Genomic DNA, 18,488 nt, shown 5'->3' on the forward strand with positions numbered 1-18,488 from the left:
TGAAAGTGGTTTTCCGAGGCTTTGGCTCTATCTCAGCTAAGGTAACTTTGCCAAGGTTTTCAGCATACGAGAACGAGCAGCGTCCTGCTCTCCCTGAACAGGAAGAGAATTCCCTAGATGGCCAGAAGAGAGACAGTATTTCAGCCAGAATCACCAGGTACTTGTGATAAGAGCTATCCAGAGAGGTTGAAAGAACAGTCTCAAAATAGAGGCACTGCACAGAGTTCTGATAAAGATAATAAATCTGGCAAGCTAACAAGCTTCTCTGAATAAACACGGTGACAAACTGATCTGTCATCTGGCTATCTCTCAACACATCACTCCAGGGCTTTTAAGGCTTATCTTTGGTCTGCAGTCCCCAAAATCTCTGAAGCAGTTTTAAACCAGCAAATCTTATCGTCTCTGAAAGCAGAAGACGAATCACCCTGGGGTTCAGAAGACAATTCAGAGGAGGCTGTCAACTGTCGTAAGGACTCTTGGCAAACGAGTCAACATCAGCAATCACAACATGCCTCCACAGGAGATAGAGGAGGAGAGTTCTGGGGCAAGGGACGATCTTATCTCAAATGCGATAAGGGGAGGAAAAAACAAAAAGATACCTACAGAAGTGAACACTTCAATGCGATATTGATTCTGGAGCCTGCTAGGAGATATCATTTTAGCCAGAAGGACAACACAGAAGGTCCTATATTAATCTGAATTCCCAGAGAACCCACTGAAGAAAACTTCAACAGTTACATCCATCCTCAGTCCTGTGATGCTTGCAATTTACATCTCACTTGAGCAGCTGTGCGGGTGACTAATGCTCCCTTACTGAATAATAATACAATTTCTAATGTGTAGAACAAATCAATACTTTTTCCATTTTTTTAAATTTTACCAAGGCTGGATTTTAAATTATCTAATATGTTAAATACTTTCGTCCTAAACTTCACAATTTTATGATGAAGGGAACTGTGGAACATGAATTAAACCCATGCTACAAAGGATAACCTAAAGAAAAGTAAAAACACAAAAGAAAAAAAACTCCTGGGGAATGACTGCTCAATTGGTGACTTACAGCAATGGTTTGCTCTTCATTATGAAGAGGGAATGGGAAGAACATGCTAGATGCCGGTATCATAACCCGCACGCTGCTTTTACAAGGACGTAAAACATTTAATCTGAATTACAGTTCAAATAGATCATTTAAATTGCATTTAATCCTTGTGTGACCACTTCTCATCAGAATTTAAATGGCTGCAAATCAGGATTAGCTTACTTCACTCATCTACTACAACAGAGTACGTTTTAATTCTAACAAAAGCATCCACATAGAGATTTATTTTGCTGTAACTCCCTCAGAGTTCATGCCAATTAGTTTGGGCGTCGCACAAAGCCATCGGTTAATTAACAATAAATTAATATTAATTAATAATTAATAAAATATTATAAATTATAATTAAGTAATAATTAATAAAAAAGGAAAATAGGCACCTATGCTCTATGGAAATCTGTAGGATTTGTCTAAGTAGGAAAGTTCACATGCTGTAAAACGGGACAAGTCTGTATCAGAGCAGCAGCCATGCCTTCTCTCACCATGCAGAATGGGACACCTACGCTTGGCATACACTAATTGTGTTCATACGGTGAGCAGAGTAAAGTTATCGATATAACCCAAATTCCCTGCACCTTTACCTTTGCACACAGTAGAGACCTTTCTTCTCACCTACCTCATTAAAATCCCAGGCCAAGTGTTTCCGTTTCTCATATCCCTGCAGCTGAATTCACTCTTAAATCATTACCTGAGGACTCTCTGAAGGATTTTACCATGTTTCGATAAACAACTGTGCCTACCTGTGAAAAAATGCCCTAGGGAAGGAGCTATCTAAAGCTTGCTAAGCTCACTACCACCGTTCGTCGTCCAGCCAGGAAGCGGGAGGTGCCGGCAGACGCAGCGCGTGCACGCCGCTAAGACTGCGCAAACCTCAACTCTGCTGTCTGAGCGCCTGGCTGGGGAGCAGCTCTTTCTGCCAAGCCGCACACGGTGCCGGTGCATCACACCAGCGTGAGGGTGGCCAGGAAGCAGGAGCTCAGCACTCCTCAGACCTCTGCAGAGATGAGAGCGGCCCTCTCGCAGCTCCTTCCCGACCTCTCTCCCACTCCTGAGCAAGCTCAGGCAAACCCAGCAGTTCAGAAATCCCCAGTTCCAGCTTCACCTTCCCCATGAAGTTTCAAAGTCATGACAGGCCTTATTTATCCTTCATTTTAAATCTCTAGTGAGGCAAGTTTTCGCATCATCCAGATGCGAAACATTCTTCTCTGAGCCACCTCTCCTGCAGCTTCCTCTTCTGAGAGGCGAGAAATACTGCACACATCAAGCTGACAGGATACCAGGTAACTGTTGCTGTTAACTATTTTAACCATTTCCTTTTGCATTTACAGGGAGTCTAAGACATGCTTTTATTCTACACTTATAGCAGTTTCTGAACTACTTGCAGGAGAGCACACTTAGCTGCCGTCACTGAAATCTGTCACCTTTTGTTCTTTCCTCTTCTGTGAATAAAATCCAGCTCATGTCAAGTCTCCAGGTTTGATTAGTCTCTGCAACTAATGACAGTCTCTTTGGGTCCCAGCTAACTCGAGCTTTGCGTCATCTGCAGTTTTTTTCTACCTTAAATTCATCCTCTTGCAAAGGTTAAGAAACACCTTGGCACAAAACCCAGAAAAATTCTCTCACTGGATTTTTGTTCATCAGCAATAATTATGCAAACTTCATTAGAAAACATACTGCAAGAAAACAAAAAGGAAAAAACACCAAACATAGTAAACATTTTTTAAAATCCCTCAGATACAGGCAGATGCAAAGTAGAACTATCCAGTACAAACATATATTCTGCAAGCTTTTAATAAGCCACAATATACATGTAAAACACCTTGCTTTGACAGTCCCTTTTCCGGAATATTTTGATATAGTAGTGTTTTATAGCCACAACTTCAAAGGTTCATTTTATCATTTCCTAAAAGGCAGCAACTATTGCCTTATATGGCAGTCACAGGTAAATCAGCTTTTGTAAAAACCTTTGCAAGCAGCTGAAAAGAAAGACAATGAGATAGAGAAATAATGATTACTATGAGCAAGAAAGCAACTTTAAAAGATGCAGCATAAATCAGGAAAGCATTGCTATCCCCTAGTTAAATTCAAATATGCTTCGAAATACAGAAAAGTCTCTTTCCAAAAGCTCTGAGACAGACAAAGGCAAATAGTTCCCGATAGAGCATAGGCCACAGAGAAAACGTCAATGTAAAAGCAGACCTCAAAGTCTAAGCATGATCCCACGTATCGGAGCATTTTAGGGGAGGATTATTTTCTAGTGAGGAAAAGGTGATGAGAACTGAGACACAGAGATTTACTGTACTAGAGCAGAAGCTCTTTGATACCCCAGGGCTACAATCCAATCGCATTAGCTGCGGTTCAAACATCCAGAATCCTCTGGAACTGACCTTACGCTCAGAGAGACGACCTTCCCCAGACTAGAGATGGTAAGCCTTGTACCGAGCCAAAGAACGACAGCAAAACTGCACTGCGTTTCCAGCAGGTTCCCTAAAACTGACTGTTGTGCAGAAAGCTTCCTCTGTGGCACTTACAGGGCTGTTCCATAACGCAGTATCGCCCATTCAAATTTAGTTTCTTTAATTCTCACACTGCCTTGCTGCTTTAGTCTTCCCATACAATCAATGTGTAATCACTAATTCTAATTTTCCGACTTATAGCCCTTACTTGGTCCCAAACGCTTCCTTAGCCGAGCAACTCAGCATCTCCTGCGTCTGGGGAAATAAGACCTCCTAAAGGCTGGAAGAACTATTAATGTATCAAAGAGCTGAAGCGGCTTCCCCGCCGTCACTAGAAATCTGAAGAAGCAATGAACTGAGCAGAGGCTTTCCCAAGCCTTGAACCCACCAGATCAGGCTGCCAGAAGCATTTCCAAACAGCTCCATCGCGAGCCCTCAAGAGTGGCTAGTTCACTTTGCAGAGCTGTGAACGAACTCGCTTCTCTCCCTCCTTCTACATGAGCTTTCCTCAATCTAAAGACTCTCTTGGACAGCATTCAAACTGGAACAGGCTCTCTTGGAAACCCCGCTGCAGCCAGGGACGTGCAAATACAGAAAAGCAGAATCGGGGGGGGGGGAGGGGGGGGAGCAAGGGAACAATGTTCTGTTGCTATTTTGCAGTTACTTCTCTCCCAAGAGTGAGCCAGCAGGTTGACCATTCCCTAGTTGCCTTGCTTAAACTAGAAATGAATTTATTCTGGGGATTAGCTACAGCCCTACAGGTTAGCAGGTGTTAATGACAGTCGCTTTGCATCCATAGACCTCAGCTAGAGCAGTGGAGTTTTTAGGGTTAAAAGGAGGTCTGACTCCCGCCTACAGCGAGTCTTTCTTAATGATGCTTCATTTCAAATGTATGTATCTACATTGGCACTTAACCTAAATAGCAATTTTCCTACTCCGCATCACTTATTACAAACATCAGCATCACACTATTTACCACGACAAGCTCTCTGTAGGTGGCCTTTCCCTACAACCCAATACGCTGCAGTCAAAGTCCCTGGAATTAACGCCTCACAGAATTGCAGAAAGTCTTCCTGGCTCTCCAGGAATCAAGGAGGATACCAACGAATGCCTTGTCTCCAGAAACGACTGAATAAAAGAGAACTATGATCACGTCAAGGAACACATTACCTAACTCTTCTTTCCACTTTCTTAATTCAAGGCCAACGTGACCTACCCCTTGGACAAGCATTCCCTACGGATCAGCTAACCCCTCCTTCAGCCAGTAGAGGCCAGCGCTGTAACGTTGTTACCATGCACGGACCCTACCAAAGGACAGTTTCTCAACTGACAAGACATGTGCCAGTTTGAAAAAAATACAGCAGCCACCCCAACAAAACTCAAAGCTTATACTCAAAAGTGGAGTCAAAGGCTCAAAGCTCAAGCTGCTTGAAATGCCGTGCAGAAGCTAAGAGAACCTAACCCTTGCAGAACACACATCTACATGCAGAACAGCAAGACAGCCTCTCTGTAGCAACGGGGACTGCTCTAAGCTTTAAATGAGTGCACAGTAGGGTCCGCACACAAGACTTGAACTTTCCTCCTAAAGCCGAACAGCAGAGTCTCAGGAGCTCTCACTTTCAGACATTTTTCCAGGCACAGTTTAGATTGGCCTCCATTGCTTTAGAGCTCCCTGGAGCACCCATCCCAACCTCTACTCACCCTACCAGCTCAGCTGAGCGCACAGAGACAATCTATGCGTGTACCGAAGATCCTTTTGTCTTCTTGGACCCGGCTCCTCTAAGAGAGATGAGTCTTGATAAACACAAAGCTGGGTGGTTGTTAATAAAAACAGATGATGCCAAGAAGAACCAGCAATGTCCCTACTGTAAGCATCTTGCTATGCCCTCCTTTAATTACCTGGGAAGCTGCAGGGCTCCCACACCCTTTGCTGCTGAACACAAAGCTTCTGCCTGTCATCACAACTGGCTTGATCCCTTGCCTGCTTAGAAAAAGAAATTATATCCCTGTATAGAACTCAAAGACAGTCAACCAGAAAGAGCAAATCTGATTTCTGTGTAATTAACAGACTCAGAAACCTACCACTTGCAGTGCCTATGGACCGTTTAAACTCCATAGATGCAGAATTACCTGCAGGAATCTTTCCAAAACACACAGCGTGAAAGGCTGGAGGCTGAAAACATTAAAGGACCTTTTGATGAACACACTGACCGCTTCCCTAGGTGCCGAAGCCTCAGGGCTTAATAAGGTTATTACCTTAATAGTATTTAGGTTTATTTCTCAGAGTCACAAGAAGGGGAAAAAGGTACATCAGCAGCTCACAAGCTGCCAGTCCTGATAAACCTTTCCCGTTGCTTCTCCACGCCGCCGCTACCAAGCGCAGATACGCTTGGAAGCATTGCTGAAAAACAGCATACGGGGGTCCTGCTCTCAGTTCTGCAATACAGGACTCCCACCCCAGGCGGCACCCGGTGCGCGCCAGCGGAGCCACGTATTCTTGCCGAGTACTCCGCTGCCAAGTGCATTCTCTCTGGATACGTGCTTGCAGACCCAGTGGCTAAAGGAAGTTTCCCGTCAAGCTTCAAGGAGCAACGTGAAAGCCAAGGCCTTCTCTCCAGCACGCAGAATACAGTCTGTCCAGCAAGGACGAGGCAGCAACGAGACCCGTTACAGCCCTGTACTGTTGTACAGTACAACATACGTTCACACAACCTGAATTCTCCTCCCAACTCTGTACTGAGTAACCAGCCACTTTAACTATCTTCTTCTCCATCTGCCTTTCTACACACCACCTTGACAAGCTAGCTGCATATGTGCCGATTTATTGAGCGGTTACACAGCACGCTTGCCTCACACGGATGCTCCACGTGCTACCAACACAAATTTCCCTCTGGTCTCCAAGTCCACACTTTCTTGTGCACAACACTGCACACCAGACAAAGACACACCCACACCCCCCCACCCACCACAAAAAGCCACAAGAAAGTCAACTGCATGAGAAATATTTATATTGGGCTTACTCTCAGCGTGCTAAATATTCAGTATATCTAGCTGTAAACTGACCATGCCTGCTGAAGCCTGTTATTTCTTCCTGTGGTGTGTTGTTAGGCCATACAATCTGTTACCTTCAGATCGTGCACATTTAATTGGGTCTCTGACTGCGTGGTCCAAGTGCCACTTACCTTTCAATGTATCATTTTGCCGAGAAAATAAAATGTTATGATGTTTCATTTGCTATAGTCATTTTCACAAGCCGGAGAATAAATTGGTAAAGTAATTTAAAGACCACGCTCTGCTTTCATGGAATGGTATGAAAGCAGCCACAAGAGGCTTCCCAGCCCTGCCAATTTAGTTTTGCCGCCTTCGTTTAACCTTGCAGCAGCAACGGAGGTTATTCCCATGGGGCACACGTCTTCAATCACCACTAGCCCAGCGCCACCAGTGGTTTGGCCTCTGTGTTACACGGGTACATCAGAAGATCACGCGAGGCACCGACCCTGAAGCAGAGACGTTACCAGGTCTAGAGAAGCAACGATGCTTTGAGGATCCAGTTTGACTCTCTTTACGTGACGCTACATTTCTCAAGCGTCAGAGGTACGAGACAAGTCAAACGTAGACCCTGCCCAGGTCCCAGAGAAGTCTGCAAGATCTTGTACATCTCTCCTCAGCAATCTCACATAGACACTGCTCAGAAACCTTCATGCCAATGACTGAAATAATCTTCCCTCTCCTCCTACCATCCACTCGGGAACAACAGGCCAAATACTTGCTTCCCTTTCTGCCAGCACTTGCCGAAGCGCAGAGACCGTCCAAACAGTATGGGAACATCCGAGTGGCAGCATTAGTTCCTTGCAAATTGGGGCAGGGAGGTCCATCAGGAACAGGATCTCATATTATCAGAGGTAGATAATGTTTCATCAGTTCAGCTCTAGCAAGGGTCAGCATCCACAGGAGCACGCGGAGGAGCACAGGATTAGAGAAGTTGAAATCGGCTCTCAGTGAGATGGAACATAAATGCTTCAGGCACTGAGCTACTCCCAGATTCCGGGGTAATGCACAGAAAACGTGCACCTGCATTAGCACAGCTCTGCACCCAAGGTTAATTACTTCTGACTCCATCAGGGCTAATTTACCTTCACACAGTGTCATGTTGACACAGCAGAATCCAGTTTCAGGAATAATTTTGGCACTTTTGCAACACATTGCACTGCACCGGGCAAACATATCTGGAGCGGCTTTGCAAGTTTTGGGTAAATTTGTAAACTACTAAAGGCAATCTTAGCCCTTTCCTCCTTAAAAGCAAGAATAAGTGCCCAGATGCATGCAGCTTCCAGACCCCCCCGCCATGGGAAGACGCGGCCCAGTGTCTGGCTGGCAGATAGAACTTGAAAAAAATATATAAACAGAAGCATGACAAGGACCATAGTTTACACTCTGCACTGACAAAAAGGGAAGGTTCCTAGGAGCAGAACTGAGACCAGGCTCATCTACACATTAAAACTTTAAACAGACTGATCCTTCTAGGTATTCCCAAATAGGCACTTTTCCTGCACTCCCTAAATCCAGCTCCTGCTATTCCCATCCTCACCCGAATAGAACTGCTTCTGAATATCAAGTTTTCCAACCTGGAGACCACTAATTGCTCTCTAGCCCATTTGTAGTGATTTTTATCTTGCTACAAAATAAGAGTCAAGCGTCACAGGTCCTATTGGAGGAATCCCTCTGTGGGAAAACCTCCCATTTTAAGCCCCCAGAGCGGCTGAACAGAAGAAACAGCACAGCAGTGATGAAATAAGTATTCTGAGTGCACATTCATTTTCAGATTTGTACTTGGGGACTTCCAGAAACAGAGCACAGCCTTTATCGACAGATAGCAGAGTAGTGCTTAGCTGGCAAAACCTATTAAAAGTGGACTAAATCAGAGATATGTAACACGCTGGCAAAGAAAGGTGTGCCTACGTACCACTTAAGCAACATCTATACCATCTTCTGCAAACGAGCAGATTTCACTTCCAATGAATCAGCTGCAACGAACAGAAAGGAGGAACAGGATCCCCCCCAGAAGTGACTTGTGAACACTGTGCAATACCTCGGCGTTCTCCGTGACCTCCCTTTTCCTCCTAAAAGGTGCTGCGCTAAAACTTAAAGGGCAGAAATTGAAGCCTGGAAGCTGGAGTATTATTATAAAATATTCTTAGGACAAGAGGCAGATAATTTCAGAGAAAAGCAAGCAAACAAAGTTTTATTCTTCTGTTACATTAACACAGGAAGAGAGCCCAGTCTCATTCCCAGCCTGGCTCCTCTAATAGAGCTACTGTTTTCCTCTACTTGGATATGATTTGTCAGGGCGCTGGGGGAAACAGGTAGAAAAGCACAGCAAAAATGCTGATCTACGCAGGAGCTCTAATTCAATTCCCCTTCCTTCCCACCCATAAACATCACAGCGATTCTTGCCTTCTCCTGCGGATGGTTAGGACAGACCTTTCAAAGAAGTTCTAAAAATCCTGAACTGACCTGTACCAGAAAGAAGAGTCAATTTTCTCTGATAACGGTCCCCTTACGGAACACACTACGGAATTCAGATCTCAGGTACAGTAAATCATGGCAGAACGTCCCGATACAGAACGTACAGAACTGGAGGAAAAAGAAACAAATCCAAGGCCTCAAAGTGAGAATGAACTGGACTCTCCACAAACAAAACCTTAACACACATCACAAGCAGCAGGTTGAACACACCTTCGGGTACCTCAAAATACTAGTAGCAAAGTCCTGAGGAATGAGAGTATTAGCGCACCTTTTTTTCCCCCCCTTTTCTTTGTCCTCTGTAAGACATGTAACTTCTGGGCAACACATATAGCCCAGCAACCTTCTGACCTGGACAGATGGCCAGAAAAAGGGCAAGGTTCAACAGACCACATGCCACTCCTGTTGAACGTCAGTCATCCCAAAAGGTAACCAAAGAAAAGCGTTTGAAGGGTAAAAAGACTCCTGGCCTGAAGATAAACACGCAGACCCATGCTGCAGTAGCCTGATGCAATAATGGACTGTATTTGATGAAGCATTAGGACAAAAATGCATATCCTGGAATGGCTGGCCAGTTCAAAGTATTTATATGTGGTAGAATAGCTAAATAACAACCCAAAAGTTAGGAGCCACAGTGCTGTGCTCTGCACAGACACAAATGAGCAAGACAGCTAGCAGTTCTGATACTGAAATGTTTCATTCAAGAAGATGAAACAAGTAAAAGGTAAAAGATAAAAGTCGTCGCAGGAAAAGGAAACAACTTTCCCAAAGTTGCACAGCAGGGAATTACAGACATAGGACCTTTACCCCTACACGTCCCAACCAACGAAGCTCACATACAGGTCAACAGAACGATCAAATGAATTGCTTCAACTTAAGGCAGAAGCAGTCTCGGCTCCTCTTTCTTTGCACTAATTCTACAAATAAGGTCAATATATATTTGTACAGAAATCCCTATTCAAAATGCTGTGCTGTTATTCACTCTCATTTTCATGCAAATATCCTGTAGCAGTAAACAAATGAGAAAGAAAGGTTCTGCACACCCATCCCTGGGGCATCCTGCTATACTAGGGCATTCACAGGATTAAGCAGTCATGTTTTAGAAAGCAGCACTGGCTCTACAAACAAATCTCGGGATTTGGGCAGTCATTGGTCCTTCTGGAGTTCAACCTGATAGGAAAATTTGCACAGATGCAAACTATAGATTCATCCACCTTATATGTTACTGTGGGATAAACTGCAAATATCAGGCTAACATAATTAGCCCCCCTGGATCCCCTCTTTGGTAGGAAAAGAACTGTACGAAACAAAGAATGCATACTTCGGGTTTAATATCATACTGAAAGCCAGCACTGAGCGGGCACAGATACGGATGACTTAGTACTCCTGACCTGATTTAACGCTGCTCACGCGTATTACGTTTCATGACATGAAAATAAGAACAGACGAAAAACACGCAATCACAGCAAAGTCATTAGCTCAGTAATAACCTCAAAGCACAGCGCGCCATGCAATAACACCATATATGAGACATTCTAGGATTTCTCTCAGTTTCCCCAGTGTACATAATGCCGGGGAATTCAGAGAAAAGTATTCTTTTCTCAGGCGAACTTAAAGAGTCTGTACTTTCAGATTCAGAAATAGCTTATAATTACAGTGGGTGAGGGAAGAGCTGTGAAATAGAAAAGGCTAAATATTCTGCTGCTTCCGTAGGTGCTAAGAAGTTTCCTTCACATCTGAGAGCTGCCACTTTGCCAGGCCTGTGAGAAGGGACATGTTCAACCTGGGTGTCCTCCTTACTCTCCATACATTTAAAACTCGTCACGTGGGAAAAGGAGTGAACTGCACTTTTCTATTTCGAGTAGTGATTTTACACAGTAGACACTGAAGACTGAAAACATTTTGGACTCGTTTTACATCACATGAAATCGTGAATCTTGATATTTCTCATTCACATCAACCTCTGAGCAAGCTCCTATTACCACAATAGCTAAATGCACAAAAAATACAGCTTTCTCTACAATCTCAGATCTAGTTTAGTGAATCATCATAAACTATGAAAAGAGTAAACATCTGGTAGAAGGAATAGCTCTTCTCCAGACAGCACTACTCCTAAACCCTTTGATCAGTATTGTGGAGCTCAATGTTATATCTCACTCATTCAACATACCGATTTCATTCTTCTGTTTAAGAAAGAAAAGGCAAAATAAAATGGAATACACATTACTTCGTGAACCTTTGTTTAATATAACAAAAAGCCACACTGACAAACCATCAGAGGAACAAGAATCACTTAAAGTACCCTTGCCATTTTGAGCGTGTTCAGCTAGAAGGTAACCCGTGTTTCCTTCACGTGGAAAAGAGGGCTTTGTATGTGATATTTTTTAGCCTCAGCAGCAGCTGAACAGGACAGACGGCAGCTCTGAGCAAGGCTATTTCAGAATTCAGGAGAACGTCACCCAGAGAAGCCATGCCAGGAACTCTAGCTTCGTTCCAGTTGGAAACGGGTAAAGATCCTGTACTTCAAGTCTCCCGTGACGTCAAAGTGAAGGGAGTAGAAATAGGTTTAATTCTAGCAACAAACCTAAATAGATCAATGTTTTAGAACCACAAAAAACAAACAAAATATGGGAAATGTGTAGTTGTTCCACCCTGCTGCTGTTCACAGAAAAGAAGCGACTGTGAGCCCTGAACTGAGAGAGTCTGCTGCCCTTTTGTTACTGAACTTTGCAGTTCCTGAAGGATGCTCAGCTGCTTTGCAACCAAACACACTTCACATCACCTCCCCTGCCAAATGGCCGTGGCCTTTCCTTGCAGGGTCTCCTCAGAAAAGCAGCCTTTGTTACCTCCAGGCATGATATGGCAGCAGAACCAAGGCTAGCAGGATATTATCAACCAGTGCAAAATGCAACTTGCTGAGCACTTTTTCCCCTCACCAAACCACTTTTTCCCAGCCAAGTTTGACCAACATACAGGAGAGGACTTACGCTCACAACAAGTATAATTTTAAGCACCTCCATGCACAGCATCCTGCAGACAGATGAGGGCTTATTTATTCTCCCAGTCTTACGACTCTAACCAACATGAACCAGCTTCCCAGTGGAAACCAGCCAGTTGCATTTGATGAAGTCCTAGCCCTAGCCAGCACCGTGCTTGGGGATACAGCACACTACACCAGGTCAACATTATGGTTATGTAGCTACATGACTTCCTCTCCAGACTTGGCTTGCATCCAGCATGGACATGCAAACACACACTGCAAAAGCAGTCAACATTTCCAGTCATTTTTTATTACGCAGAAATATAAAAGCCTAGCAGATGCCCCAACACTGGACACACCCAGAAAATGCTACTATTTCTACAGCTGTTCACATAGCATAAAATCATAGAGTAAATTAGGTTGGAAAGGACCTCCAGAGGTCATCTAGTCCAACACTCAAATCCTGCCTTCCCTCTGGCTTCAGTTATGAGCTGAAGTGATAGGCTAAGTCCAAACCATTTCCAAAGACAACAAATTGAGAAAGAAGCCCTTTCTGAACATTAAGGTCATCTGACAAAAAAATAAAAATAGATCAACAATATTAATAGAAAGAGAGACTCCTAAGTCATCATGAACATGAAATGTCTCCTTTCAATGTGAAAGGCAGGCTGCATGTTCCAGCTCTATCTTGCATGTATTTGTAAAATTACATATATTTGAATTTAATCTTATGCTTCTACCTAATTCTAACAATCCCCTCAGCAAAACTGGACCCCAAATAAAACACACCAAGAAACAGAAAGGGTTCCCAGAACATATCCCCCTTTTCTCTTGGCTTAGAGGAAAGGGACAAACCCATTAGTGTGGCACAGCCACGTCGAGGCTCTCACGTTTAAGGGCAGATACCAGTAAAAACATTAGTGAAAGTCCTACCCATAACATTGGATTATTTCTAAAGCTACTGAACTCACCAGCACTGTTCCCTGACACCCCCCCCCCCTCCAACTAGTAACTCATGTGTTCACAAGACTGAGGCCCTTCATTATGAAATTTAATAGCCGTTCTCAAAACGATGTGGTCGGAAACTGGACTACGCTTCAAAAATAGTTTAAATGAAACGTTTACAATCAAATCTTCAAGGCTCAATCCTCCTATGGCTATATCACATTGGTTTTTTGCACACGCTTATCTTCGCACATATAAACAGCTCCTTTATTAAGCACAAATCCTATTAGTGCAGATCTCAAACTCATCTTACTATGCTTGCAGTGATCGCTGCTACCCCGATAACTGCATCCTGCAGCTGCAGTCCAGGTTGTAGCTCAAAATCTTTAGCCAAGCCCTAGTTTAAGTGTCTGTACAAACAAAAACAGTACAAGCAGGCAAATTTTAGCAAGAATTAATGCAATTCCACATAAACTCTGGCAGGTCACATGCTGACAGTGCTGCACACAAGCCCTGCCACCAATCATATGAATGGCCACGGCAGACCTGCCTGACTCAGTCATTCCTGGGAACAGAGGGACCTGCACTGTGCACAATGCATAAAGTATTTTGTTTGAGACATTTTTAGAAGAGATTTATTGCCCTGGCACTTGCGCATCAAAGACCCAAAGATGAAAAGCCATAAATTCAAATATCAGCTCAGGCAAAGCCACCAAGCCAATTCAAGCTACTTTGTTTTCCAGTTTCAACAGATACCTCCCTCCTTAAATAGGAAGGCTATCTCCTATAACTACATAATTCAGCAGCAGACTGGGTTGAGATTTCCACAGCTCAGCATGCCCGCTGATACTAAAAGTCAAAGCAGAAGTTATATAACCAGTTTGCTAGGATACCCAGAGGATCCGTTTTCCAGAGACTGTGAAAAACACCGACTCCCTCTGAAACATCCCTGTTTTGTCCATTTTGAGATGTGCATCTTTGCACCAACACGCATTTCATTTACCATTTTTCTACTATGATGAGCAAATTTGCCTGCGCTTGAAAACGAGTTGCTGACTTTGCTAAACTGGACTCCAGAAGACACTTATGAATCAATACTCATTATTCTCATCACAGCCAGGGCTCCCAGCATTCACCCCAGAAGGCAGAAATGCAAGTAACTCTCCAAAATACAAAGTATGTCCACCTGAGAGTTGACTGCACCTCATTTTAGATGGGGGCGGGGGGGGGGGAAACAATGACACAGGCACAAGCTATTAGTTCTTTTACTACAGCAATTTAAGAGCTTGCTTATACTCTCCCTATCTGCCTCCTTCCCACCTCCGATTGCTCCCACTCTCCCCACAGCTACTGAACTTACCACTCGCCCCAGCCAACTTCTCAGGCCAGTGCCCACCTTCCGCTGAGGCTGCGGCATCGGTCAAGATGGTGAGGAGAAGCAGAGAAACCAAACCCTTCATTTTTGCCTCCTTGCCTAGCTCAGCAATTTCCCCCTTCACCTTCCTGGCTCTGTCACACACCGATTTTTCTCCATGTCACTGTTTATAGAACCCATGCTAGAGCAGGCTTTGAGCTGGTACTGTCAAGCCTGAACTTTAGTGAGGAACTAGTCACCCGAAAAGCAGCGTTATAGCAGTAAGAGGACTGAGGTAGTGTTCTAATCACATCCAGAGTAATAAAAGTTAGGTGCAATTTGATTTTTTTTTTTTTTTGAGAAAGGAATAAAACCCAAAAACACATGAGCAAAGATGGAGATGGAAAGCTCATCTACCTACAGTCTGGTAACTACTATTATGTTATCTGCACTGTTTAAGCAGCAGCATAGCAGGAAACATAAAGCTCGTGACAGGCACACGTACAGTAACCATGAATGTCTTTGTCCGTTAACGTCTGCCACCATCAGAGATCCCTGGGAAGATGGAAGCCAAGACGATGAAAAGTAACCTTCAAAAGTGTACCAGGACATAGAAACGAACTCAGATTCCACCCAAGGCTGCACACTGAAACATCCTTCATTTAAAAATATCTGCTTACTTGGAAAAGTACTAGCTTGTCAAAAGAAAGGATAATCAGAAATACACAAGTGAAGAGGGTAACAACCCATTCAAGATACATTTATTCTCCAAAAAAGGGTATGCTTGTGAGCACCTTAGACAACAAGCTGCTAAAATTGGATAAGACTATTGTTTAATAAAAACACGTCCCACTTATCCTACAAAGCCGTCTGAAATTGTTCGGGGTGCCACAAAGCATCCATAAGAATATTAATAATTTAGCTTTGAATACAAAAAGTGAAAGCACAAACTGCAGTGAAAGGAGGAGTTACTTGGTCTTAGCAGCATTGTATTGAGTGCATATGACAGGGCTCAGCAGAGGTTCAGTGATCCTAGACGTTTGTCTGGAAGTGTGATTGTTACTGATTAAAAAGAACATGCACATGTTTCAAAGGCTCTCTGTTTCACAGTGAACTCCTGTCACTTCTGGGCTAAATGTTGCCAATTTTCCCAGACTAATTGCTCTTCTAGAAAAGGAAATAAAGCTGAGCATTGGATCAGAGAAGTGTAGCGTCTCTCGGTTACAAAATAATTATTGCAGTTCCTCTTTTGAAATTATGAAGTCTTCCTTTGTCCAGTATTACCCACTGCAACCGAATTTCATTCTTCAGTCCACAGAAATATTTATCCTAGTATAGTAGTGAAAAATCCTTATGGAACACTCACGCAGATGACAATGACTTTTCCTTTCCACTTTCCAAAAAGACTTCAATGAGAAATGCCTGCTGTACATTCATACTCTCTACCCTAGATAACCTATGAGCGGGCTTGAGACCGACACATGGGAAAATTCCAGTTTTGGATTGGTGAGTGGCCCACCTGGAAACCACAAACCCCAAGGAGACAGGTTCATCTTGCAATGATCTGAGAGAAGTCTGCTTTTTATCCCTTTTAACGAATGAGCAACACAGGAACCCTATCCAGGACAGAGGGTTAAAAAGACAAGAGGTAAGCTGCAGCAGATGGAGCAACAGGTTCAGCAGAACAAGCGAGAATCTAGCTGGAACCAAGGGGACCTTGAGCAGTGAATAAAATACTATTTAGCCCACACTGCTAAATACACTTTGATTTCCATTGTAACCATCATTACCTAAAACTCTTCTGCAGTGGGCACTAGGGACCAGTTCCAAGGCTCTCCCCCCTTGCACGCAACCTGCATATGTGCAGGTGCAATAGGAAGCATTTAGCTTTTGTGCATCCATTTCCTACGTCATCCAAGGACACTGACAAGCAAGCAATCCCATCTGCTGCTCCAGGCCCTGGAACGCTGCCTGCATCATCCTAATCTAGGTGTCACAGTGTCCCAAGCTGTACACCTCTATAACAAGCATTAAAAAAAGCATACACCCAATCATTTAATCCCTAATTAATTCACACAAAATTTATCCACTTTCTTTGGTCTTTATAGAGGAGGGAGTGACCTAATCAGTCTGAGCATACTGATGTGCCAAGGAGCTGTCACTCTGCCATTTCATTAACAATCTGTAGTAAAACCCACTCCAACACCCACCGCCAGAACTGGTGAGCGTGGCTGGTTGAAAAATATGGGAAAAGGTTAAAGTTCACTGTCTTTCTTGAAGCTTCTAATGAAAAAACAGCTTTTACAAGAAAGATAAAAACTCCAGGGAGGAGGAAGAGCTAGGTCAATGTGATTTTCAGTCAATTCATTTTTGAAAAAAAAAAAAAAATTATATACATATAAAAGAAACTGTCCTTTTTCTGAAAGAGTTGTGGAGAGGGGCTATGGACCTCGGAACAAATTTCTCTCTGCACAAACTCTCCCCTCCAAAGGGGAGGCATTCAGGGGAACAATCATTTCACTTTCTAAGCTGAATTTTAGACACACAAAAAGAACATCTACCTGCCTGGCAGAGAAACTGATACCTTTCACCACCAAAAGAAGCCAAGACAAGGGATGAGACGTTTTACAGGAGAATTCTTTTGTTTAATATTGACTTGGGAGTGTGTTTCTCGGAAGTAACCCGCCCTGTTCGTGTCGCTACACAATTTGGAAGACCCGTCCTACCCAAGCAGCAATTTTTGCTGTTGAGGCCAACTAGAGCTAAATATATCACCTCTGCCCTGCCTGCCAGGGCCCACACAACTAAGCCTCGGGCTGCAAACTTGCTGATTTAGACTTCAAACAAGCCGCCAGCCTAATCTTTGCTGCCAAGTTCCCAGCACCTACAGTGCAGCATCCCTGGAGACCACCATCTTCCAGCCATCCAGGCCCTTCATTAGATCCACAGCAGTATCCGGCACCAAAGGACACTCTGGAATCTCTCCTCGACACACTCCGCAAATCGGGATCGTGGATCTCTTTCTGAATAGTAGTGCTCTGTCTCAGTCGGCAGCAATGGGCTTGATGCAAGAATTGTTTGGTGAAGTCTTCTGGCCTAGGTATGGCAGTAGGTGCGATTAGGTTATCAGAACGGTCCTCTTTCTAATCTAAAAAAATTCACCCTGCTGAATTCATGTTAAACGCTTCCTTTGGAGAGACAGCAAAAACCCTGAGTCACACAACTATGAGCTCTCATCTGCAGACTGAAAACACAAGCATTAGAAGATAACCTGATGGCAGGAAGGGTTCCTGATGATGGTCACAATTCATTGGTAAGCTAGCATATGCAAATTCCAAGCAGAGCATCATCTCCTCCTGTGGCAACAACAGACATCCTAAATACACCACTTATTTCTAACATCAAAATTTGTGTGTAATTGCCAACACCCATTATAGGGGCTTGGAACTTTTTATAAGTTTTCCAGAGGTTCCTTGCTCTACTGTAAGCGTTAAGGTATAACCATATGCAGTCCAAGAAAAAAAAAATCATTTCAAAAACGTTCTGACAACTCTGAAAATAGTAAAGATCTATTGACCAGAGGAGCTCTGGGCCATCAGTGCAAAGTGTAGGCCGAGGTGAGAGTTTCCCCCTATAAAAGGGTGGACCCCATGGGCCGCAGCTCTGTTCCCAGAGGACACGTGCACACCACAAAAATCACGCTCAGAACGCGCCCCCTTGCGGTAAATGCAGCACGCAGGCAGGGCGCTGAGAGGGCCGGGAGAAACAGCCTCTACCCTTGGCGTGAAACAACCAGGTACGCAGCACAGAGAAAATACTGCACTGCCTGGGGTAATGCTAGCAATCTCAAAATCTCCTGGGTTACCGACCCGGCAAATCACACAGAAGATTAGGAACATATAATTTCCTCCTAAATTAAGAAGAGGTGGAAGAAAAACGGCCATTTGTCTGTGAATTATGACCATCCAGGCACATTAAAAAAATTGAGCAGTAAGTGCAATCTAATTGCCTTACAGATCCATAGGCTGCCACGTTTATGCGCCTACAGCAGCTCCTCATTATCCAAAACTATTCAGCTGGCCTTCAAGATTAAAAAGACTACTAAAAAATATCATGACTGTTAGGAGTGTGAAT

General features: G+C 43.8%; 1 protein-coding gene across 6 annotated transcripts in view; it reads right to left on the reverse strand.

The window, feature by feature from the left end:
• The window catches only part of LOC104141146 (leucine-rich repeat and fibronectin type III domain-containing protein 1-like protein), a 67,840-nt gene that overhangs the window by 48,338 nt on the left and 1,014 nt on the right, over nucleotides 1-18,488 (reverse strand). The gene's annotated exons all lie outside the window — the stretch shown is intronic.

Source organism: Struthio camelus, chromosome 16 (assembly GCF_040807025.1).
Source record: "Struthio camelus isolate bStrCam1 chromosome 16, bStrCam1.hap1, whole genome shotgun sequence".
Lineage (NCBI taxonomy): Eukaryota > Metazoa > Chordata > Aves > Struthioniformes > Struthionidae > Struthio > Struthio camelus.